The 24,388-nt window shown below is 45.4% G+C and overlaps 1 protein-coding gene across 3 annotated transcripts in view; it reads left to right on the forward strand.

Moving 5' to 3' along the window:
- The window catches only part of LOC121067197 (sine oculis binding protein homolog), a 113,812-nt gene that overhangs the window by 66,218 nt on the left and 23,206 nt on the right, over positions 1-24,388 (forward strand). The gene's annotated exons all lie outside the window — the stretch shown is intronic.

The following is a 24,388-nucleotide window of genomic DNA, read 5'->3' on the forward strand; positions in this document are numbered from 1 at the left end:
AAAAATGCCAAGAAAAGGAATTGTAGCAGAGAATTGGTACTGATGTTCTTAAAACCTCAATAGTCTTGGCCACACGAAATTCAACCTTTCTTGTGACTGAAATAACGGCGAGGCTTTGGTCATGCTGTAGCCTCATCGCCTGTAGCATTTCATTTTCAAAAGCTAAATTGCTCATGAGTTATAGGAGAACATTTGAAAAAAGAGCGTCCCCAAAACCCCACCAAAAGTGTAGATGATGGCCCCGTGCTTTGTAGGCCCTGGGGAGCTGGAGGAGGTTGCCATCTTTTCTTCGCTCATGCCATGTTTAGGACTCTGCCCATGTCTGGTCCAAAGCCCTGTGAAATCAATAGGATCCCTTCCCTAAATTCGCAGTGGGCTCAGGATCACACCCTGTGTTCTGCAGATGAGGAAAGCCAAACGACTGCTCAGAGGTGCCTTCCCCCTCTGTGACCAAAAAGTGCTGTAGGCTTGCAAACAGATCATTGGAAGTGTAGCAAACGTGATCTTTACTAATAATATCTAAGCTGAAGGCTGTGATCAGAGACAATGGGCAGCAACCTGCAGAAAATACACCCCTGCCAGACAGAGTAGCAAGCCCGATGTAGCAGCTTTCATGGAAATGAGACCCACACCTCATTTCTTTGGGGCTGGGGGTCGGCCGTCCACAGCACCAGGCAAGGTGAGGCCTGCCCAGGCTCCTGCAGCGGTGGCACGGGGTGGCATCGTCACATTAGGATGTGACACTTAGCACTCAGTGAGCACGAGCTTTTCTTTCCTCATAAGGAGGCAGTTTTCTAGTTTTTGACATTAGCGTTATTATTTCAAAAAAAAAAAAAAAGAAACACTCATTTGTTAAAAAGGAAAATAATTAAAATCCCATTACTGCTCCAGTTCTGTCATCTTCCTTCCCAGAACCAGCATTAAATATTTTATTAATAAATGTGCAATTAATGGTGACCTCTGAATAATTTCTCCACCCTTAATTTCTCCTCGCTGCAATGCTGTGTTTTATTGCTCTATTTTTACTTTTCCTTTTACTCTTTGCTTTCCTCATTTGATGTGTTCACTGAAGTTATAATTTTCATATTAAACATGTTCTCATTGAAAAACTGCTTTTTCAAAAATGATTTTAAAGGAATGCCAATCTTTTTATTGGCTGGGAATTTAAACAATTAAGAAGTTAAGAAACTGTTAGCTGAAAATGCATTTTAATGGGCTGTTTTTTTAAATAATGATTGCAATAAATTTAAAGGTAAAAATGCGTGAAAAAAAAATAATTTAGTTCTCCTCCCACCCAAACCTCTATAAAACTGGAAAAAAACCACACAGGTTTGTATCTCTTGGAAAGAAAACGAGTTGTGAATCGTAGCCTTGCTTTATGAAACTGGCATTCATAACCGATTTAAATAAAATTCAGACAGTTTTTATAGAATGTTAAAGAATAAAGATTTGCCTTGTTCCAAAAGGAAGTGAAGTGCGGTGAAATAAAATTCATCACATTTCCTTCCTCCCAAATTGGAAATAAAATTCCCACAGTCGCCCCCCAGAGCTATAAATATTTTCCTTTTGGGGTATGTGCAGAAGGGGCAGACGACTCCACAGAGGAGATGTCATGGGGCACCCCGGGAGCCCTGCACACCTCTGTACCTGGAGCACCAGGGTCAGTCCTGAAAACTGGCTCCTGGTCCTGGTCCTTGCTGCACCTCTACCTCAATCACACGGGTTCAATGAGAATGGGGTTTGTAAGGTCCGAGAAGATGCTACATGGGCCGGGGGAGTGTCTGTCAAGCTGCAGTTGGCTTATGCCTCGTATTGCTGAATACATTGCCCTCCATGTTAAAAAGGACAAGAGTTTGAAGAGATATTGCTTTGCCATCCTTCAAGTAAAGAGAGCCAATGTAAGACAGCGGGGTTTTGACAATCAGGAGCCGACGCTCTTTTTAGTTCTCAGAATTAAGGCCGAGCCTGTGGCAAGCCCCTGTCTTTGGGAACCCTTAGCACCATGTAGGGCTTCCAGGAGTGATGCCCCAACAGGGCAGGTTAACTTCACACAGCTACCTGAAGGCACTCCGAGGAAAGCCTGTCTGCAAGGAGTGTCCTCTCTGTAGCAGGGTGCCGTTTTTACATCTGTGACATGTATTGTGGTACATCAGTGACATGTATTTATTGTGTCGCTTTCAGGATGGGGGGAAAAAAATCCCAAAATATAAATCCTGCATTTTATTACGGAAGTTAATACCAATAATTACTTAAAATTTAATGAATTTCAGTTCTCACTTAATTGCTTTTGAGTAGTTCACTTAACTTATTAAAAAGAAGCAAGGACATACTCATTTAATGAGCAGCAGAAGCCTTGGCCTAGCATCTGCCTACATTCTCTTTTCAATTAATCAATTATAGTCCAATGGTGTGTAATTACACATTAAGAAAGTTATTGGATATCTCAGCATGGCTGTCCCAGGGGGCTCATGAATACACTAATATAACACACCTGTAATGACCTGTTCTCAGATCTGCAAATTGCTCCCATTTCTCTCTCTCTCTCTCATTGCTAAATGAAGATGAGAGCAATTACCATTAACTTTTTGAGTCACATCTAGTCAATGAGAGAGAGAAAAAAAAAAAGAGCCCTACCAGCATTCATAATAAATCTGCCTTTTGGTGCTGGGTGCTGCAGCAGCACCAGGCATTGCGCTGCTCCGGGGGTACCGGGGTGGCCAGGACCGAGCACGCCCCTGTAAGTGGGAGGAACAGGCAAAATGCGTCTGGTCACATCCAGGAATAATTCACCCGGCGTGCTTCGGCTCGGGGCAGACTCCGGAGCTGATCCCTATGCAGAGGCTCTAAGTCCGAGCATAGCAACTAAGCCATGTTGCTGTTGTGCCCGGGTTTTTTTCGAGCGCTCGAAAGAACAAAATTTACTATGTAGTGGCACAAAGGCTGTGCTTGTGCGAGGGGATACGCTCGCCGATGCTCCCTTATTAATGCATAACAAATGAAACCGAGGAGAGGCTCTTAATCTGCATAATGAAGTCTGACAGATTCTAAATTGGTGATTGAGTCAACTGAAGGGCCCAAAAACACTCCGTGGAAGCGAGCTTTTGATGGCTCCATAAGTCAAATAGGGGGTGATATCTGTCAACATTTTTATAAATGTTGTCTTGCACAGCGTGATTTCGATGCGCTGCTGTCGCTCTCTCTGAGAAGCAGTGTCTGTTTCCCTACACGAAGCGTTCTTGTTAATGCTTTCATTTCTAGATGGGGATCTTTCAGGTGGGTGTACATGCAGATTAACACACAGGAGTATCTTGAGCACAGCTGTTCCTGGCACACAGGGTCCGTTTTGCTCGTAGCAATCTGAAGTCAGATGATTTCATACGCCTTGCACCACACTAGTATTTGCAACTGCAGTGAAACCTTCATCATGCTGGAGGTTGCGTCCCTCTGTGAGGACGGTGTGCCTTGTTGTAGGTATCCCACAGGGTGACACTGCAATTCAGGTGGTCAGACGTGGCTCTCAGGTGCACTGATAGCTGAGGCGATGGGTATTTCACTCTGGTTCCCACCCGTGACCCGTGTCTTCCCCGTCCCACAGCACCCTCTGGCTTAGGACACGCTTTGGTTCACGTCCCTACCTGTGGCAGCATCTCAGGGTTCAATATCAGGGCCAAGCTCTCTGTTCAGGTCCCGCTGACAGTAGATGGAAGAAGGTAAGCACCTCCAGAGCGTGATTTCCTCAGAACAATCAGGTGCGGATCTAGGATTGGTTAGAGCACCTCTAGAGGTGCCTGCATCTGCCCATTAACTAGATAAATACTTTCCATGTGACACCAACATTTTCAGCAGCTCTAATTGTCAGTTGAGCGGTGTATTTCTGCATCTGTACAACTCCAAGTTTGCTCATAGAGCCATTCAGTTCAAGCAGAGGACTCTCTTGTAGGCTTAAAGTTATGTCTGCTAACTTTAGGTTGAGGTGTCTACAGCTTTGGAATGAGGATGCTGTTATTTAATTACTTTTACATGCAATTGGAGATGGAGATTAAAACGTTAGAAGTGCAAAGCGATATCTATTATTTAAAGTTGTGTGATACTCTGAATAGCTAGCAGCAGCACCCTTGCTGTTTGCAGAGAGGTTCATTTATTATGAATTGTTAGCCGACATAATGGTGCAAAGCAGGTTCCCCGCTTTACTTTGAGGTGTTTAAAAACAATTTGCCTGCACAGGCAGTGCACAGGAGCTGAAACAGGCAGTGTAGATCCCACAAAGTGATCAAACTGTGCATGTGTACAATGTTCTCAAATTCTGCTCAATGCACAGCTTTGTTTATACTTGGGACCCAAATTAAATTCTGTGCTTGGGTTGCTTTTTCTTTCTTTTTTTTTTTTTTGATCTGTGCATGAACGATCAATTAAAAATGTTTTAAACAGAAAAAGGAACCCAATTATATTACAGAGCTTTAATACACAGTACAATATTCTGTTGCACAGGCTAGTTAAATATGGGTCCTCAGAAAGCTGTCAATTGGCCCTTAAGTTGTTTAGATTTTGCACGTCTGATGGGGAGGAGGGTGGTATTTCATTCAGCAGCAAAAATTCATTTCTATTTGTATTCCCCGCAAGAGGCTGTAACTCTTTGCATGTCACGTTCCTAATTGAGCAATAAACTCTGCATTGTACTAATACTTTTTATTATGAGGAATAAACACGCTTCTTCTAGACAGGCAGAAAAATAATTGACCACCTGTGCCCAGTCCTGAATGAGCATTACTGCACATGCCACTGAAATTAATGTCAAGATGGGGAAACAGTCGTTTTCTGAGAGGTTTCTTTTTTTTGTTTTTTCCTTCCACCACGGAGCTCGCACACCCGCTACGTGTCCACATTGTACCAGGGTGGATTCCCAGCCGCCAGGGGAGTCACTGCCCCTCTCTGTGCCGTTGGGATCCCAGCAGCAGCTTCCCTTCTTAAATGTATTAAATAGGGGGGGCAGATTCTGGTTTGAGCCTGGGATGCCTTTACATCCCCCCTGTTGATAGGAAGAAGTCTGAAAAGGTGGTAATGGCATTTAATGTACCCCCAGGGTGCCTTTCTGCTGCTGGAGTGGTGTAAAGGGGTCTCCAGTTGAGGAGAATCTGGCCCAAACACAGGTCTGTGCGCTGCTGGAAGATAGTGTCAGGACGGTGCTGCTTGGTCGTACTGCAGCCGGCCCAGCACTGAGTCGTAAGGGGTGAGGGATGCTTGAAGCTGAAACATTAGAGAGCTAATAGACTGAGGACAGAGGAGAGGTAAATGCTTGTCTTGTCGGTTATTCTTCACTTTCTGTTAATAAATCTCACCTCTCAGCTCAGTCAGCTGGTATTTGGGAGCCAACGGGGCTGCAGCGAGCACGGAGCAGGCAGGCAGTGCCCCAGATGTGCTCGCACAGCTGGATGGCTCTGCCCGGGGAGGAGCCGCCTGCACGGTGGGTGCACGCACGCTGTCGCAGGGACAGGCTTTGTGCAGGCTCTGGAAAACATCTCCAGCTTCATCGTGTGCGTATTTCATTTTTTTTCCGAGAGATTGCAGGAGGCTGAGCTGTGCAAATGTTTTTCTCCCCAGAGGGTTTGCGCAGCGCATTGCCACTGGGCGCTGCGCTGTCATCCTCCTCATCCACCGTGCCGAGCTCATTTAATGAGGGATATGTAGCTGGTGTGTTTGCACAGGCCAGGAGCCCAGCTTTTTGTCTCTTTTTTCCTCCAGCCACAAACCGGGGCTGAAAGCTGAGGCCTGGGTGAGTGCCAGCTGTCCAAAGGTCGCCCCAGATTAGCTGTGGTCAGCCAAGGGAGATAACCAGAGGGCCTGGCTGACCGCACGGCCCCCACATAAAGGGGGCCATTTCTCTGCCTTTGTTACCAAAATCCTTCCCTGGGACCTAGCCGAAACGTCAGCTGCCTGAAGTAACCGTGGTCTCTGCTGGAGAGCTGCCCTTTATTTTTGGAGCCTCCCTTCTGTGTCAGGGTGCCCGCACATTGCTGCCACGCTGCACCGCCACAGCCACGTCCTGGTGGGCAAAGCCCCAGTCCTGCACCAAAACCCTGAAGAGAGAGAGAAGAGAAACCCAGGCAGAGAGAGAGAAAAGGGCACGCACGGGCTTTTGGTGAGGACAGGGAAGTGACTTCAGGTTGCTGCGACGCCACGCGAGTGTTGGATGCCTTCCTGAGCACAGCGTACCCAGGAGGGGGAGGAAAACATAACGGGTAGAGAGGGGTGGGGGAACGAACACCTCCTGCAGATGTGGCATCCAAAAAGATCCCCAGACAGCGCGACTATTTTTAGCAAAAGTGCAAACAGTGATAGATGCCACGGGGCTGCTGTCACTAAAATTTGGCTATGAGCAGCACATTCATATTTAAACAAGTCAGCTTTGCAGATCGAAACGAGCAAACGCTGTCTCTCTGCTCGCTTGCTTGTGCAGAAGCCATCGGCTTCGCTCCTTAACCCTTCACATCGGGGTCGTGGCGATGGATCGACTGCCTCTCCAGCTTGTCCGCAAGGCCACGAAATGCTTGTGTCCTGCACGCTGCTATAGGCTGCTCTTGTGCGACGGTGGAAATAGGGATCTGGGCCTGCCCTTGCAGAGGTAACATCTTGTGCACAACGCTGCCATTCTGGTAAGCTCGCTTGGCACAGTTTCTGCAGCCGAGCGCATCCACCGTGAAACCTAACCCTGAGACGCCCATGAATAAAATCACACAAAATCAGGAGGGCTGCGAGATTTCAGAGAAGCCTTTGAACACAGGGGGCAAACCGGCAAGGATGGAGCTCCTGCAGCTTCTCTCCTGCTTACCGTGGGCTTGTGTCACCTCTGGTGAAAGGCCTCCGGCTTACACCAGCATTGTATTTGGCCAATTATCTTATTCAGGTATCTCGCAGATATCTAGGTCTTGAAAAGGTCAGCAGCAGAACACGGCTGGGCAGCAGCTTTTTTGAAGCTATAGGACTGGAAGCTTTGCTTCTAGCATCATTAGAAAATAATTGCCTGTGAATGTCCAGGGATTTGAATCTACATGTGGAAGCTCTGGAAAGGAGGGCAGGAGGGTTTAAAACGTTATTGAAACAGCTGCTGCTAACACCGCGCCTGCTGCAGCCGCTGAGCAGCCAGAGCAGAGCACGGCTGCTGCCTCTCACCTGCCCCGGTGCTTCGGTGCCAGCATCTCGTCCCCCTGCGCTTGTCCCCAGCGTGAGCACACTCCTCCGTCTAGAATTCATCCTTTTTTATTTTTCTTGCCCTTTATTTATTTATTTATTTTTGTTTTCTGCTCCTTGCAACATTTTCCTTAGGTCTCTCTTCCCCTTCGGAATGTTTTCCTCCATTACCAGCTCCCTTTCCCTCAGTTTAGCTATCTTCTTCCCCATGTCCACGACAAATTGCGTCACAGATTTTTGATGTCCCCAATTCCTGTGCTCTTTGGCTCCTTGGTTCTGCTAGCTGTAGAAAGTCCCCTTCCCTAAATGCTCTAAAGCCCAGCTATTACTAAATGGGGTTCTTAGCATCGAAGAGAGACCAGGCTGTTGTCTCCTGCTATGCACAGCTTGATTTCTCGATATATCCAAACTGTGAGGCTTGTGACTGAGCACAAACCATGAGTTTATTACCAGGAAGGTGGCCGTAATGCCCAGTGTTAGTCCAGCCCTTACTGAGCTCTGTTGCAGCTATCGCCTGTCACTCCGGCCAAGTCCCCTTATCTCTCTTTGCCTCTGCTCCGTGCTCTTACAATGGAGATACTTGCACATCTGAAGCTGATACAGAATCGTGACAATAAATTCCTCCTGCTTGCTTTGCCCTCATCTCATCCCTTTTGCCCACACCGTTGTCGGCTGGGGTATGACGTCTCCAGCTCAGAACAGCCCTGCCCAGGACAAAGCCTGTGCTGGACACGGGGTAAAGGATCTGTGAGAGTGTCATACCTGCCAAGTTGTGCTAATAGCACTTTATTTCTCAGATACCTCCTTCTGAACACTAGCGTCATTTAATTATTGTAATGTTGCAAATTAAGGTGCCCACACACAAATTCAATATAGCTTTAATTATCATACGTGCGGTGCCAATTAGGCACACACCAAAAGCGAGCGGTGCATTTGTGATTTGACAGCTGATTTATTATGGTTCACCTCACACACCTCAGCCAGCGCTGCCTGAGTCAGGGGCAGAGAAACCAGCCCTTTGTGCACAGACAGCTTGCTCCTAACCCTGTGCTTCACAAGAAAGCAGCAGCCAACAAAAACATTTCTTCTTAAAATCCAACGGGGAGTAGTTTCAAGGTATTCCCTCCATCTCAGGGAGGGAATGCAGGGAAGGTATGGTTTTTGGTTGGCTCATAAACATCCCCAGAAAAGGCACCGAATGCCGTAACATTCACACACGTAACGTGTGTCAAAAAGGCTTCAGTGAAAAAAAAAAATTATGCAGGGATGAAAACCCAGCCCGCAGCCAGTTTAACCGTGTTGGCCAAGACAGCCAAGATCTGCGGGCTTGCGTTTCAGCAGCTAGGGGCACATCGTCTTCCCACCACATAATTACCACGGGTTTTGATCTTTAGGTATCTCCTAGCGTTGCATTTCTCAATCCTGGTCAGTCAGCCTTGCTTTTTGGGACGAGAGCCACGGTGTCCCGCCTTGCTGTGCAGCTGGGGCACGCTCGGTGTCCTCCTGCTCTCCCAGCCTGGGCAGGGCCCTTCCTCTAACGCCGCGCTGCTTGCCGTGCAAGCAGCTCATTATCCCAGGCATTTCAAGGCTAATTTATAGGACATTTGGTTGATTTGCATAAGCCAGCCAGTACACAGAAGATGTCTCCACAATAAAGTAGCATGCCAAAATCAGGATTTATGTGAAAACATGAATTCTGGGGGGGGAAAGGCATTTTTAAGAAGCTGTTATTAGCGCCGATCTCTAAACCAGTATCTCTGATAAAAGTCACAGAATCCTGTCTACCTACTGCACGTGAAGCTCCCATGTAATTTTCCGCAATGAATCGTGCTCGCCTTTTTATTGAGCAAGATGGGTTTTGATCCTTAAAACAGCCTTGAAATGTGAAGGCTGTGCACTGTTGGCCTTGTCTGAAAGGGAAACAAAATCCCCAAACGGGATCCAAAGGGAAGGCTGCAGGTTCGGCCGTCGCAGCGAGGAGCCTGGCGCGTGCACTGCTCTGATGATGGCGCTGACACCAGCAGCACCTTGAACCAGCTGACATCTGAAGCACGGGTTCTGCCTGTGCTTTGAGTTAGCCGGGCCTCGATCTCGTGGCATCCTGCTTTTCTCTCGGAGCTGACCTCGTGGTCTCTGCTCGCGCAGCCCCGCTTGTGCTCTGCTGCTTGGAGATGCTGGGTTTGAGCTGCACGGGTCACAGGAGCAAACGGGAGAGTCGTCATTATGGGATCCGGTGGCTGTCCTTGATTTACGCATTATCGTTTTTTTAAAACAATTACAAAATAAGAGCACTGGGAGAAGTGTTTTAAGCGCACCATTCCCCTGCAAGGTGACAGTGTAGGATTGCCACGGAGCAGAATGGCTACTGGCTTTCTTTCCATGATTTCTAACACCAGACTGCTTCACCTCCAGGTACAGATGTTTTTTCTCCCTTCGTTGCAAAGACCGCCAGGGATTTGAAAGCAAAGTCGGTTTCTTTATTCTACCCCTAATACGTCTTCTGCCATTATGAGGCCTCTGAAGAGCACATTAAGTCCATATTTACCCCTGTGCAATCTAATTAACTTCCAGAATAACTGTGCAGGTGTAACTGAGATCTCAGTTTGAAGGCAGCTTTGCTCCATTTATTATAATTGAAGGAACTGTTTGGCCAGCAGCATTTCTATTAGTCGTAATTCTGTTTGAAACGGAAATAACTTCGTTGTACTTTCGGACTGAGTTTGCAGGAATGCCAGCTAGAATTGCATAAGTGAATGCACATATATCTGCTTACTTATAAATAGGAGCTAACATGAGCTGGAAATCACGTGCACGATAAACATGTAATCCTGCTGCCGTTGCTGCAGATTCATTTCCCAAGGCAGAGCTGGGGTTTCAAGAGCCTGTTTTCAGCGCCTCATTGTTTCAAAGGTCTGAGCAGCACTGGTCATTTGCTTGGGTGCATCGTGTGTAGTTCCAGCTAGGTGGAAACTGCAGGGTGTATAACACCTTCTTCAGCTTGAACCTGAAGTAAACAGAGGGAAATAACATGTCGTAGGAAGAGAAGTACTGTAGATAAAGATTTGTTGTTGCTGTTTTAGGTCTTGTTACTGTATCTGTTATTCTAGCTTTTGAAATTAGTTTTTTTCAATTGCAGAAAGGTGTTAATTTTTTTATCAAATTGTACTGCAGGTTACACAGGACTGATCACATTAGCCTGAATGTAATGGGTATGTTCAATAGGAACAATACATATATATATTTTTACTCTTTTCTAACTCAAATCACTTTTTGCTATTCTAAGGTGTTCGTTAGAAGCACATTTTTTCCTCTGGGGATTTACAGCTTCTCTTGGTGTTTTGATTACTTGTGAATAACTGATAGAAAACCCCTTACATGTGTGTCTGTGATGTACAGCATTGAGCCGAATTGGATTTTGACTGATCCCACATATCCAAAGCTACTGCATAGAACAGGAATCATTTGTAATGCAGTCAGACAACAAAATCTTCCTTCTGCAACTTGACTCAAATTTGTTATGTGTACAGCTTCATGAAGTTCAATAGATGTAAATACAGATTAATTATTTAAAAAGTAATAGGAAGGAATGAGCTTCCAAACATGTAGTGTTTAATTATTTAAAACCTATAATGGAATTTCAGCCCTCGTGCATACCTCAGATCTCTCGTTGTGCTTGGGCACGTCCCCACCTCCCAGTCATCTCTCTTCCTATATCGCAGGGTGATAAATGTGCCGGGTAAATGTGAACAGCAGTCGATATTCCCAGTCATGTCTACTGGTAAATACGCTGCACTAAACTCTGTCTTCCTTTCCCCCATTACTGTATTGCATCCTGCAATGAGCATTTCATATAACAAGTTGTGTTCGAGTGTGCAAGTGCTCACACGTGTACCTCACTGCAGAGCACCAAATCCTAAAGTCTGGGATTGGGCAAAGCCCCTCGTGATTGCCGATCCTAGAGTGGAAAGAGAGCCCCATGGTAATGTTGCACTTTGTTCATGTGATGGTGGTGATTCAAGGACCGCCCTGTGTGATGTGCCGGATGCTCTAAACACTTGCAGGAAAACCTGATCCCCATTTCAAAAACCTCATGCTCTGAGTAGGCGAGCCAAGTAAGGGGAAGCCTTCTCCCCATTTTAAGAGGAGGATTAAAGATACAGAGTGAAGGTAAAGAACATACGAGCCTGTTAACTTGCTCCTTCTGTAATCAGTGGAGAGAGAGTCTGCTGGGACCAATTCCGAGGTTCCTCATTATGTGGCTGCCATGATCCACCCTCCGGAGATGCCTACAGTCTGCCCCGGAGCTGGGCAATCAAAGTCAATGCCTAAAATTGGGCCATCCACATTATTTCACTCCCTACCCTTCCCCCCGTGCAAAGTTACTCAAGGATTTTCTGTTTTCTTAATGCCAATCTGGCGAGTCCTGTCTCAGCACCTTACCTACCTTCCCTTCCTTCTTCTACTGCTGGATGTCACTGGAGGAGAAGCACTCGACCCAGGGTTGGTGTTAAAATAAATGTAAATAAAAGCCCTTAAAATAAAAGCAAACGTTTCAGTTGCATGGAACAACCATATGGCAAGGAGTCTGTATGCGATGACCACTGGTCTTCAGTTGCCAGCCAGGTCTCGGCTGGTTTGATGAGCAGCATTCCCAGCGAAACAACAGCTGCTGCCGGAAGGAAATTCTGCAGGAAGGCCAGCAGAAGGAGAAGGGCTGGAGAAAGCTAGGTGGATTTAGTCCTTGAGGAGGAGTCTAGAGGGCACAGCACTTTGGAGAGCCTTGCATGCAGTCGCTTGCAGGGTGAGGGTTTAAATGCATTAACTTCTTCGGTCCTGCTGTGCATCTTCCGCATAGCTGCTTTGTCGTGCATGTTATGCAGTGAGAGAATCATCTGCACGATCTTCCGAGTATAGCAGTGTTTGCCATGATGTATTCACGTGCGAAAATCTATGCAGTCGCAGCCTGCATCACCCACAGAGGCCAGGAGTGAGTGCATTCCCAGCGGGATCCCTCTCACTGCGCTCCTTACCGAATAGCGTGCCTGGTGCCTTGTGCCGTAACGTGCCCTCCTTGGTGAGAAGTTAATGCCTTGTGCCAAATTCAACTCTCGGTTGCGTGGTTCAAACTGAAAAAACGACACTGGCTTCGGTGGCGTTATCCCAGGTTCATCCAGGGCTCGCTAAGAATAGACTTGGTTTATGTAAATAGCCGGGAGTCAGGTACGCGCCAGTGCTGAACACTGCTAAAGAGAGGACAAACAAAGTGTATTCTCTCTTTTCCTTTGAGTAGGAAAGACCTAGTCGGACATTTTTCTCACATTACCCTACCTAGAAAGAGGTAGGTGCAAACCACCGTGGAAGAAGGGGCATTTCCCATGGCTCGAACACCAGCAGGTGCTCCAGGCCTGATGAAGCACTGCGGCAGGCAGTGCGGGATGTGAGGGCTGGCCCTCTGCTGGCCTGGGTCACCAGCAAAGCTGGGGGCTGCCCCCACCGACACGGCCAGCAAGTGCTGTGACAGCAGGCCCGGCTTCACGGCAGGAATGGCCTTAGTAAAACAAGAGGGGCATCGGTGGAAGAAGGCTGGGAAGCTTTCACACACATTGCTTCACCATATGTTTGGCTCTAGGCTGCAGTTTCAGGCCTTCATAACTCCTCGTTTATTATTTTTAAGACTAAAATCCTGGAAAAGAGTGGTTTAAGATAGCTAGTGGCCATAATAGTCATGGTAAAATCCTCCTACCAGCGACAGAGTAAACATTTCTTTTTCCTTTTCCCTTTTCCCTTTTTCCTTTTTCCTTTTTCCTTTTCCTTTTCCTTTTCCTTTTCCTTTTCCTTTCCCTTTCCCTTTCCCTTTCCCTTTCCCTTTCCCTTTCCCTTTCCATTTCCCTTTTTCTTTTTTCTTTTTCTTTTTCTTTCTTTTTTTTTCTTTTTCTTTTTCTTTTTCTTTTTTTTTCTTTTTTTCTTTTCCTTTTCCTTTTTCCTTTTCCTTTTCCTTTTCCTTTTCCTTTTACTTTTCCTTTTCCTTTTCCTTTTCCTTTTTCTTTTTCTTTTTCTTTTTCTTTTTCTTTTATTTTCTTTTTTTCTTTTTCTTTTTCTTTTTTCTTCTTTCCTTTTCCTTTCCTTTTCCTTTTCCTTTTCCGTTTCTTTTCCTTTTCCTTTCTTTTTCTCTTTTTCTTTTCCTTTTTCTCTTTTCTTTTTTCTTTTCTTTTCTTTTTCTTTTTCTTTTTTTTTCTTTTTCTTTTCTTTTTTCTTTTTCTTTTTCTTTCTTTCTTTTTCTTTTTCTTTTTCTTTTTCCTTTTTCTTTTCTTCTTCTTTTTCTTCTTTTTCTTTTTCTTTTTTTTTCTTTTTTTTCTTTTTTTTTTTTCTTTTCTTTTTTTCTTTCTTTTTCTTTTCTTTTTCTTTTTCTTTTTCTTATTCTTTTTCTTTTTCTTTTTCTTGTTTTCTTTTTCTCTTTTTCTTTTTCTTTTTTTCTTCTTTCTTTTCCTTTTCCTTTTCCTTTTCCTTTTCCTTTTCCTTTTCCTTTTCCTTTTCCTTTTCCTTTTCCTTTTCCTTTCTCTTTCTCTTTCCTTCTTTTTCCTTCTTTTGCTTTTTTCTTTTCTTTTTTCTTCTTTTCTATTTTTTATTTTTTTCTTTTCTATTTTTTATTTTTCTTCTTTTTCTCCTTTTTTTCTCCTTTTCTTTTTCTTCTTCCTCTCTTCCTCCTCCCTCTCCTCTCCTCTCTCTCCTCCTCTCCTCTCTCTCCTCTCCTCTCCTCTCCTCTCCCTCCTCTGCTCTCCTCTCCTCTCTCCCTCTCCTTCCTCTCCTCTCCTCTCCTCTCTCCTCTCCTCTCCTCTCCTCTCCTCTCCTCTCCTCTCTCCTCTCTCACAATTTGGAGGACATGCATGCTGTTGCTTTCCCCACCTTTTCTTTTCCCTGTCCCTAATTTCAGCCTTACCTGCTCCATATGGCAGTGCCTAGGAGTGAGTCTAGCAGTCGCTCAGTGGAAGCCTCTCTGAGTCTGTGACTTTGTGCTAAGAGAAGGGGAAGGGGAGCCGGGACCACACCAGCGGGCTCTGGGTTTCAGCCAGGATCCGAGCTTCAGAGCAGGAGGAACTGGAGGGATGCAGAATGAGGCCTGTGTGCGTGGCAGAGTGATTTCATGTGCTTGGCTTCATCTTCTCCAGACCCCGACTCCAGGGGAAGCAGGAAAATGAGTTCCACTCTCCATGCCCAATCTGCAAGAGATGGGACACATCTCGGTCCCGCTCTGAAACCAATGTGACAAACTTTTCCTTGATCCAGGCACATTTTGGATCTGGCCCAGGGTTGTTCTAATCAGATGTGGTTTCCAGAGAGGAGGCTGCTCTTTAAGCTGGGGTGCGGGGTGGTGCGTACCATTACCAACCAGTAATTCTCCAAGTGTGAATCACAAGCAGTCAAATCTGGAACAGTTTTGACTCCCTTCAAAGCCTTGTAGACCAAAACCCAGCAAAGCTCCTCTTGGAAGGTTTTGATCTTTTTTTTTTCATCCATTTTTGCTAACACTCAAGTCAATCTTTCCCTAATCAAGTCAATCTTTCCCTAACATTATTTTTCCAAGTAAGCAGCTGATGTAGTCCCTCAAGGATTTTATATGTTTGGGAAAGGTGGGGAAAAGTGTGCAGGGGGTCTGCGCCAGGTAGGTGGTGAGAGTTCTGCTGCAGCCCATGCTGTGGTAATAATGTATATTTTATAGCACATGGAGCAAGTGGTCCTGGCCTCTAGATGTTATTGAATGATAAAGAATACCATGTAATAATAAAGTCTGAAGATCCCCGACCTAGATAGACAGGTGGAAAATATATATATACACTCCACATATATACATTTGTATGTATATATATAGTGCAAAGCACCCAGAGACTTCTATTCTATAAGCCTCTTGCTTGTCCAAGTATAAATCAGAAGAAACAACACGCAAATCTGTGAGGGTTACACCACAGTGAAATGGCAGAGGTGAGAGGAAGAATTAGACTTAAAACTCCTTATTGCAGGTAAATAAAGATTTCTCGAGGTTTCAGATTGCATTCCTACTTGCTGTTCTACAGACTTATGATATTTCAAATCTGGATTACAGTAATATTTTCTGGACCCAGTAGTGTTACATTTAAGTCTGAGTGATTTAATGGGTGTTCAGTGGTGATTTCAGTCCAGGTGAAGTGGTACTGGCCTCCAGCAAAGCCTTAGGCAAAAGCATCATGTGTTAGCAAAAAACATTAACCTGCCCCTCAAACCTCCTCATTATTACATTTATAGTCCTGTCAACCATCTTATGAGCCACTGGAAGCATAATGGAGGGGGTTTTATTGTTATTTTTATATTCTCTTGAATATTAAAAGGAAAATATATTGGAGAAAAAATACATATAAGATATTACTAGATATAAATTCTAGACAGATGAGCCACACGGGTTATTTTCTGTCTCACAATGTTACTTTGCTATATGACCAGAATAAAGTTTTGTTCAGAAAAATAGGGTGAACATGTTTATTCGGGTATTGAATAAGAAAGTGAATTAATTAGAGAATATAAATCTTCATCTGGCTTCTTAAGATTTCTGCAGACATGGTAGCATGAGGTTGTTAAGAGTGAAGATTTTGGTCATTTTGTAAGGGAGATACTATTCAAGGTTACCAGAGTGCCCCTCTCCTCTTTTGCCTTTGAGTTTCCTGTGCTTAACAGCACCTGTAATTCTCAAAGCAATTTGCTGTAAGCATTTGCAGTGTTAATGGCTCGCAGTTTCCCTTCATTTCTGTGGTTGCTGGGGCTTGTTGCAGGGAGTGCTGGAAAGCGTGCATGCTCCATTATTTCCTCCTTTTCTGCTGGTTGACATCTGCCCTGCAGAAGAAACCTGCACTGGTGTTCGGCCCTGTCCTGCAGCCCCTGGGTGGGAGCGTGGGGCTCCAGGGCTGGAGAGGAAATGCATTTCCACTCTCTGAGGGAAAGGGAGATGGGGGGGATGTCCTAGTGAAACCTTCCCCTGCTGCCCCAAAGTGGTGGCAGGCATGAGACACTGTGAAGAAGTACTTACAGGCCCCTAAAGTGTTTTTTCCAGCCGCTAGCTTTGTTTTCTTTCTTTTGGTTTCCTGAGTATTCAGCGCCGACAGTCCTTGTCCGCTTCTCAAGGTGTTTACAGCACTTCTCACTGCTCGTGCTTTGCAGGGCTTTAGCGGCAGCAGTTTGAGGAGGCACTTCACCGTCACCTTTAGGAAGAAGCAAAGCTCTCACTGTGGCGTGAACAGCTTAAGGATCACAGAAAAGGAAAATCACCTGTCTGTAGAACGGCACGTACTGTGGTTCACCAAGACTCCCAGCTCCACCTACTCAACGTAGCTGTTTCTGGCTGCTCGGTTTTCTCCTAGATCGTTTCAGGAACAGGGGAAGTTTAGGAATGCACATCATGGGAAGTCTTGGCCTGGAAGTGAGTCTTCAGGCTGACCGTTGCCCACATAGCCCGAATCAGACTGCTTGCCACTGGTCTGCCAAGCTGACTTCTCCCAATGCCACCCACGGAGTAAGGAGCAGCACGGTGCAGACACTCAGCTGACTCCACACTTCCCTGCCCTCAAATCTGGCTTGCTAATAACGAGGCTACAGACACAACTGAGTGGTCTCCTGCCCAGCCAGGCTAAGTCTGGAAGAGGAACTGCCTCTTGGCCTTTTGGTGTTGGCGCAGCACCATGCAAATGTTGGGCTGCTGCTTGCAGATCTGCATCAGCCATCTGATGAGCTTGAGGCTTGAGGGCTGCTTGAGACCTGAGCTTGGGGCTTGGTGGCTGGAGCTGGGGTTTGCTGTGCCCCAAAATCTTTTGCACGTTGTGGGTCTGCTCCAAGGCCAATTGACTTGACAAGGTTTCTCAGGTCCTCCATTATCCTTGGAAAGGGCATTTGGGTTCTTGAGGCATTTCAGAAAGCGTGAGCCTTGGTGAGACAGGTCGTCTGTCCTGCTGAGGGTGTTTGCACCCCTGCCTCTCCTGTTCTTGCCCTTCTTTCATCTTCTGCAGCATATTAATTGTATTCAGGGCTTATGTCACTGCTGGAGTGATGGCCATAGCCATCAGTAGTGAAACAGCAGTATGGATGTGCCCTGTAATCAGCTCCTCTATAGCATGTGTGTAAAAACCCCGCATTACAGATTTTAAGCTTTAAACGCTATTATTGTCCCATTCTGTGTTATTTCAGACAGGAAGGTTTCTGGGGAGAAGAACTTCCCTCTTGGCAAATCCCACTTCACACTACATTCATTTTCCCTGAAGTTTTGCCCACCGTATTGTGGGCTTCACCACTGCTTTCAGATCCAGAGTTCTTACTGCGGTTTCAAAGCTGGAAACACAGAGCTCAGCTGTTTATATGCAAAATCAAATACGTAGCCACTCTGATGAAACGAGAACCAACCTGGGTTTCCACCGGGCATTAGCATAACTTACATTCATTGCTTTTGGCCATAAGCACTAAAAAGCCCTTCAAAACAAAGGTACACAAGTGCTTTGAAAAGACTATGTTTTAAATAACACAGATGACAACTGCAATGATTCAAAAATGAAATCAGTTTCTCATTAGCCATTAATTACCAAATAGCTCTATTTTCTCCTTATGCTTCATGTAGCTTAAATTTTTGCATAATTAGAGTGAAAAATGGAGACAGGGTAGGTCTTGCATGTAAATGACAGAAATTCAGTATTCACTCCTCAAAAAACTGCAGTAAAGGTTTTCAGGTAGAAAAGTTTAGGAGGGTTACATCATCAAAAGGAAAAGCAAGCGAGCAGAAAAGCTTTGTTCTCTTTTAAATGGGGAGGTTGAAAAAACTTCAGATTTGTTGCAGGACGGTTTTAAGTTGTAGTCGACTGCAGTGTTCTGTTTTGTAAACTGTTTTTGCACAAAGCTACAAACATTGTAAAAATCTGTTTTCATTCACACCTAGCATTGCTACGAGCTGTATTATAACCACATTCACAGTTAGAGCCTGCCTCGGGGTTCCTTCGCAGCAGGTTTCAGCTGGAATGACGTTTTTTTTTTTTTTTTATAATAATCATTCCATTCAAGTGGAACAATCGTAATGAAAAATTATCATGAGGCATCTTGGGCAGAAAAACCCTGACACAATAAACATGCTGAATGCTGTGCAATAAGCACGCTGCAAATGGTGATTGAGCCTGGGTAACTGCTTAGAGCCACCATGCTGGATGACACCTATTATTTGAGATTTGGTGGTGAAAGAGCATTAATTCTTAGTAATGGTGGCTGAGGCATGAACTTTGGTTACAGTTGTCTTGAAAGTAGATGCTGTGAACTGCTCCTGGCTCTTGGTACAGTTTGTATCCCTCCCTGTGGGCCAGCACACCGTGCTGGACACACTGAGCTCTGTGTCCCCTCCCCAGGCACTATGTCTTTCTCAGGAGGAAGCCTTCCTGTGCAGAACAGGTCCAGGGGCTGCATTTTGGAGGAGGTTTGGGTATGGAGACACAGGACACCTCAATGAGCAATGGCAGGTTTTGCAGCTTCTAACGAGGCTGCACCCACTCTGTCACTTGGTTCAGTAACTCAGACGGAAAAAAAAGCACAACAGCATTATGAAAAGGAAAAAAGCCTTTCAGTTATGAATTTGAATTCCACTGTGCTGATTATTACTAACCTCTCAAAGGAGTTTGTCTTTTGCTGTTGTCTCTGGGTGGAGCACACCCACCTCCTCCTCCTCACTCTGACCCTGCACATCTGAGCAGAGCGTGGCGTGTCCTGCTGGAGATCTCCACGTGCTCGGTTTCCCAGACGGCACAGCAGGGTGCCTAGCTTCTGCTTCTTAATATTCATCTTCTTTCTGAGTCAGAAAATGCTAAAAGGGAGCTTGGGCGCCTTGGAGCTGAGGCAAACACAGCTGAGGGTGCCCTCCTGGCCCAGTGGGGCTCTGAGAGAGCAGCTCCATGGGGCAGCCCACAGGAGGTACATGGGGTGGGGATGAAGTGTCGGGACAGACCTCTGGGTGGCTGCTGCTGCTTGCTGCAGGAGTCAGTCCGACCCAGAGCTTCTTCCTGCTCACAGGTGTTGAACTCATCAGTGCTCAAGATAAGGCTCTTGGCCCAAAGCTTCTCCATGCTTGGTCATGCAACAGGCTGCAGAGATGGGGCTGTGTGCAGGATTTAGCACCCTGGGTGGGATCCATGAGGGGATTTGCTTAGAGATGACTATTGCCTTTTGGATGGCTTGCTCTGAAGAGAAGCTTTGGTGGTGGAGAAAGGGAGGAAGGCTGGGGGGCAGCAGGAAGACACACTGCCCAGCAACCTGGGGGGCTGGGAAGGGGAGCTGAGGGAGGTTTTAAACTCCTTCACCCTTTAAAGACAGTTAGGCACCTGGTTCTTCAGGACATGCAGATCTGCTTTCTTTCCTTTTAATACACTGAGATTTTCTCTGGTGTCCTGCTGGCAACGCTTCACAGCCTTGCCCTGCTGAAACTGGGTGGCAAGGCACTGTGGTGTCCATGCCACAGCCTCTGCCCTAGGCTGGGTGATCTGGGCACAGGGAAGTGGGGCTGAGTTGTGTGTGAGAGTACTGGTGTGACTCTTTTGGATGTTTGCTAGAAACCTGTCTGCATTTCAAGCCACTTCCTACTATTTACATTGCTGCCACATCCAGCCTTTGGCAGGCTTCAAAATCCTGAGAGCCTTTGCTGAAAATATGCTTTAGCACACGTATTTCTTAATGAAATAGTGTCTGATACTAGATTATCATTCAGAGGCTGTTGGTGGATGGCACTAATGGACGAACTTTGCACCTGCATTTGACAGCTGGTTAAAGCATTAATTACCCCACGCCTGAAGGCCTAGGCCCAGCCCTGTGCAGCGCTGCAGGACGTCCATGTTGTGCCCATGGGTCACCTCGCGGCCAAGTCTGGACATCTCTGTCAAAAGAAAGATACGGATGCCAACGGGAACAGCTTTCATCCCCACTTTGTGTTGGAGCAGGATGAGCGTCACAGGATCCCTCGGCCCCGGCTTCCTTGGTGTTCCTGTATCGGGCGCGAGTCGTGTTTCTGCTGATGCGGTGTCTTCCGAGTAGCCCCGCGGTGTAGATTGCCGGGCGTTTCACAGGAAAGCGGATGAATGATATCAAGTCATTGAGCTTATAAGTAGCACACTGGCAACCCGCCACTAAAATATAAATACATTAAACGTACTGAAGGAAATGTTCATTCTGTTGTTTAGCGTTGGACATGCCCCAGTTAGGTAAATTCAATCTTCTTGAGGGTTGTTGTGTTACGACTGAATGAGATAGGCAGTTATCTCATTACCGATCTTCCTGTCATTCAGTTTTTGTGCTTTGGCATTTGTGGTCTGCAGTGTGCTTGCCCCAGAGCAGTGCTGTGAGTATTTTCCAAGGGAGATGGAGGTGCTATGGGGGTCTGGCACCACCTTGCAAGGCCGGAGCCTTCATTTCTGACATCTTCACAGCCCTGTGTCCCTTGTCAGTCACAGTTCTAAGGGTGACACCTCCTTTTGGGTAGAAACGTATGAGATGGTTGGGTTTGTTAGGAAATGTCTGAAACTCGTCATTGCAGCGTGTATTTTCTCAGTCCCTTCAGAAATGCCCCAGCCTCATGCCTGCTCCCGCAGAGGCCGGTGACCAAGCTCTTGTTGGCCCCAGGCTGAGCAGGGTCCGCTATTAAGCTCAAAGCTGGCTGACTGCGATAAAGAGGGGTCTGTTCATCGCTTTCATGGGCACTGGGTCAGACCTGATGGCCATGATCCCGCAGCACCAACTCTCCTGGCCAACCTATGGCATCCGGGGGAGCTGCTCCCACGTGGAGGCAGAGCCAAATCCTATGTGGCATTTGCAGCCCCTCTGCGCCAGCTCAGCTCCCCTCTTATTGTACGGTGAAGGGGAAAGGTAAGGCAGGAAAAAGGAAGTGAAAGGAATAGATGAACAGAGAGGTTTTGAGCTGCTTATGAAGAGTGATGATGCTCTGTACGGAATGCAAGTACTTAAAAAATAAGACATTTGCTGCGTATTTTATAGATAAAATGTTATTGTATTGAACTGAAGGATATATATGTTTCACCTATCACATCTGAACTAATCAGTGTAGGCTTTTAGAAGAAGCCTGTAATTACTCTGAGCACGTCATTAGTTAGATGTGAAATGAATGATATTACTCTATTTTATTACCTCTAGTGATATAGCCGTTTGTATCATAAATTCATTGACCTCATCTTAAATGATCAATCCTGTAAGACAGACTTGATTCATTAATTCTTAAGTGACATTTTTTCTCCTCCAGTAATTTCCTCCCCATGGCAGGGACTGTTTTTCTGTGTTTTAGTGTGGTATTCTAAGGTGTCCTATTGCCTGCACAAGACATGCGCATTTTATACTGGTATCTTAAGTAATCTGCATAGACTGATTGCTCACATAAATAGATACAAAAGTAGTGAAACACATAGATGTAGTAGAGAGACATTTCTCACCAACATTAACTCCAACACTTTGGGATGTTGCATAAAATCAATGAGATAATGATGAGATATTTGGCCCAGCCAGGATGTTCAGAGGAACAGAATTATTGCCTTTAATTTCTGTGGCTTTAATTAATTTTATCTAGTGATAAAATATACAGAATGGTCTGTGATCAATATGTGAGGGAGGCAGGCAGACTTCAGAGCTTCTTGTACCTCAGCGAATTATTGAAAACAGGAGAAATCCGTAGAGAATTTCTAAGCAGGATTTCTAAATATTTTACCCAGGAAGAGAAAATATTTGTTTAGCTTCCAGTGACATAGGAGCTCACTTGAGATAAACAAATCAATACAGCAATAAAACATGAAAGTATTTCAGTGAATTTTCCAACTGATAACTAATAAAATTAAATGATTAGAAAAGAAGCCACAAGTGGTTTTGTTTTTGTTTTTTGCTTTTGCTTTTGTTGTATTTTTCTTTCAGGCTGCTTAATTAAAGTCACCGAGGGGCCCTTCCTAGAAAGATATGGGGGCTGTTTCTACTCTCTCCTATTTATTGATGCTTCTTTAGCACTGGGCATACAAGTTCAGAGCTGGTTTGCTTCCTTTGCCCTGATGGAAGGGCAAGCCTTGCCTGAGCCATCCCAGGACTACACCCAGATCCTGTGCAGCAGCCGCCTCTGGGACCACTCTCCTGGTCTCTCCCCTGCAAACAGGCACTGCTCTGATGGGCGCTGGGCTGGGGTGTGCTTCATCCTGCCACAGCCTGCCCGTGGAGACCCCCTGCTTTTTTGCTCATCCCATGCAGTAAGAGCCTACCCTGCAGAAGCAGTGCAGTGGTTTACATCCCAATACTGTACATGCAAAATAGATAGTGTTTTGTTACTGCAGTAGTGAGCTTTAGAGCAAAAATTACTTTAAGGTAAATCCAGGAGCATTACTGAGATGAACGGCATCTTATTAATTCACGGCATAGACTCACAAATTCCCCTTTTGTCTGCTTGGAAGGCTGTGGCAAGCCAGAAAATTTCAGGAGGTCAATTATAAGGTGTTTCCATCAGCTCATCCAGGGATGGGGCGGTGTTGATTTGCCGGGCGGGTGGCAAAATCCATCGCCCTGCCAAATACCCGGGATGGTTCAGTGCCCACGGCCACGTATTTGCGGCGAGGGGTTGCAAAGCCCCCGTGCTGGCTGCGCCAGCGCTGATCCCTGCTGCGGGAGCCGAGGGAGAGCTGGCGCCTCGCAAAACCCCCGTAAAACCTGGGCAGACTTTTAGCAGGCTACGTTGTCAGTGTATGCTCAGCGCAGGGGTGGCCCCGCTTGTAACACACTTTCTTCCTTGTGTGGGTCATTGTGGGGGGAATAAACCCGCAGTAATGCTGCCAGAGCACCACGGGGCTGGGCACCCTCTGATTTATCTCACATAGCACCGCATGCCTGTGCCCAGCCTGGACCCGGCATTGCCATGCTTCAGCAGTGACTTCATAGTTGCTATTTCTCCAGTAATTATTTAGTTTGATTTAAAACTTGGGATTAAAACTTCCCGGTAGAGAAAGGGAGTGTGTGCATGAATGGGGCGGGGAGGCAGGGAGGGAATCGAGCAGCAACCAGACTGGGTAACCCAAAGGTTGCGCAGTCAAAATAAGCGGTCTAATAGCCTGTCGGGGGGTGTGCATGTGTGCGTGTGTATATATATATTAAAGATATATTACTGAAAACTCAAAAATGTCACCACTGTTTATATTAAAGGAAAGCTGAGAGTTAAATGAGATGGGTAATCAGATGCCCGACATATGTTGTTTTGAATTGTTTATATGGCCAATCATTATTAAAATTAATTATCCTTTTAATGCAGTCTTTTCACAATCATATTCCTTTTTTTCATACAAAAGATAGTCATTTCAAAACAAGCTAATATTGGCTGTTTGGAAAAGGCAGAGCAAACAATACCGTGATGTATTCTGACATGGTCATAGGCACAATGTGCTGGTAGAAAGCACCACAAATCTCTGTCAGTGGAGTATTTTGAGAGCTAATGTAAATGACAAAAATGGTTTTTTGTGTGTGTGCGTAGAATTCTGTCAAAAAAGTAAGGCACTGAAAAATCTGACATCTGTTTATCTGTTTATAGCTATGGCAAGATTACTCATATTAATTCTTGTTTAAAATGCCATATGAAGGAAAGGCATTTGTGCAAACAAGAGTCATATTTGAATTGTAGATCATGTCTTCACCATCTGTGAGAGCTGTTGGTGTTGCAAAATTAATGTGTTAATGAAATCACAATAATTTCTCTGAAGTAATGGATTCTGAAGCCTAGAATGACTATTTTTTGAACTTTGGTGTCTAGTGGTTTACAACTGGGAAAACCTTTCACGGCTTAATTAGTTCTGCAGCCTTACTTTAAAAAAAAATAAAAAAAAATTGGCTGTGCCTTTACCACACCAATAGTGACACAGAAAAGGATTAAATGGAAAGGAGAAAAACATTAAAAAAAAAACACCCGCAATGCAAACTTTTTGCCGTAGTATTTGAAAAGTTGCTAAATAGGCCCTTGCTTGCCAAGAAGTTTTACTCAAAGTATACAAAAGTGGGCAAACAGCTCCGAAAATAATTCCAGCTTGCCGAAACATCACAAATTGGGGTTATTTGAACCTTACACAAATTTCCTGACTGTTTCCAAGTTACTCCTTGGACTAACGGGCAAGAAATGAATGAGTGACTGATACTTCTGCTT

This window comes from Cygnus olor, chromosome 3 (assembly GCF_009769625.2).
Source record: "Cygnus olor isolate bCygOlo1 chromosome 3, bCygOlo1.pri.v2, whole genome shotgun sequence".
Classification (NCBI taxonomy): domain Eukaryota; kingdom Metazoa; phylum Chordata; class Aves; order Anseriformes; family Anatidae; genus Cygnus; species Cygnus olor.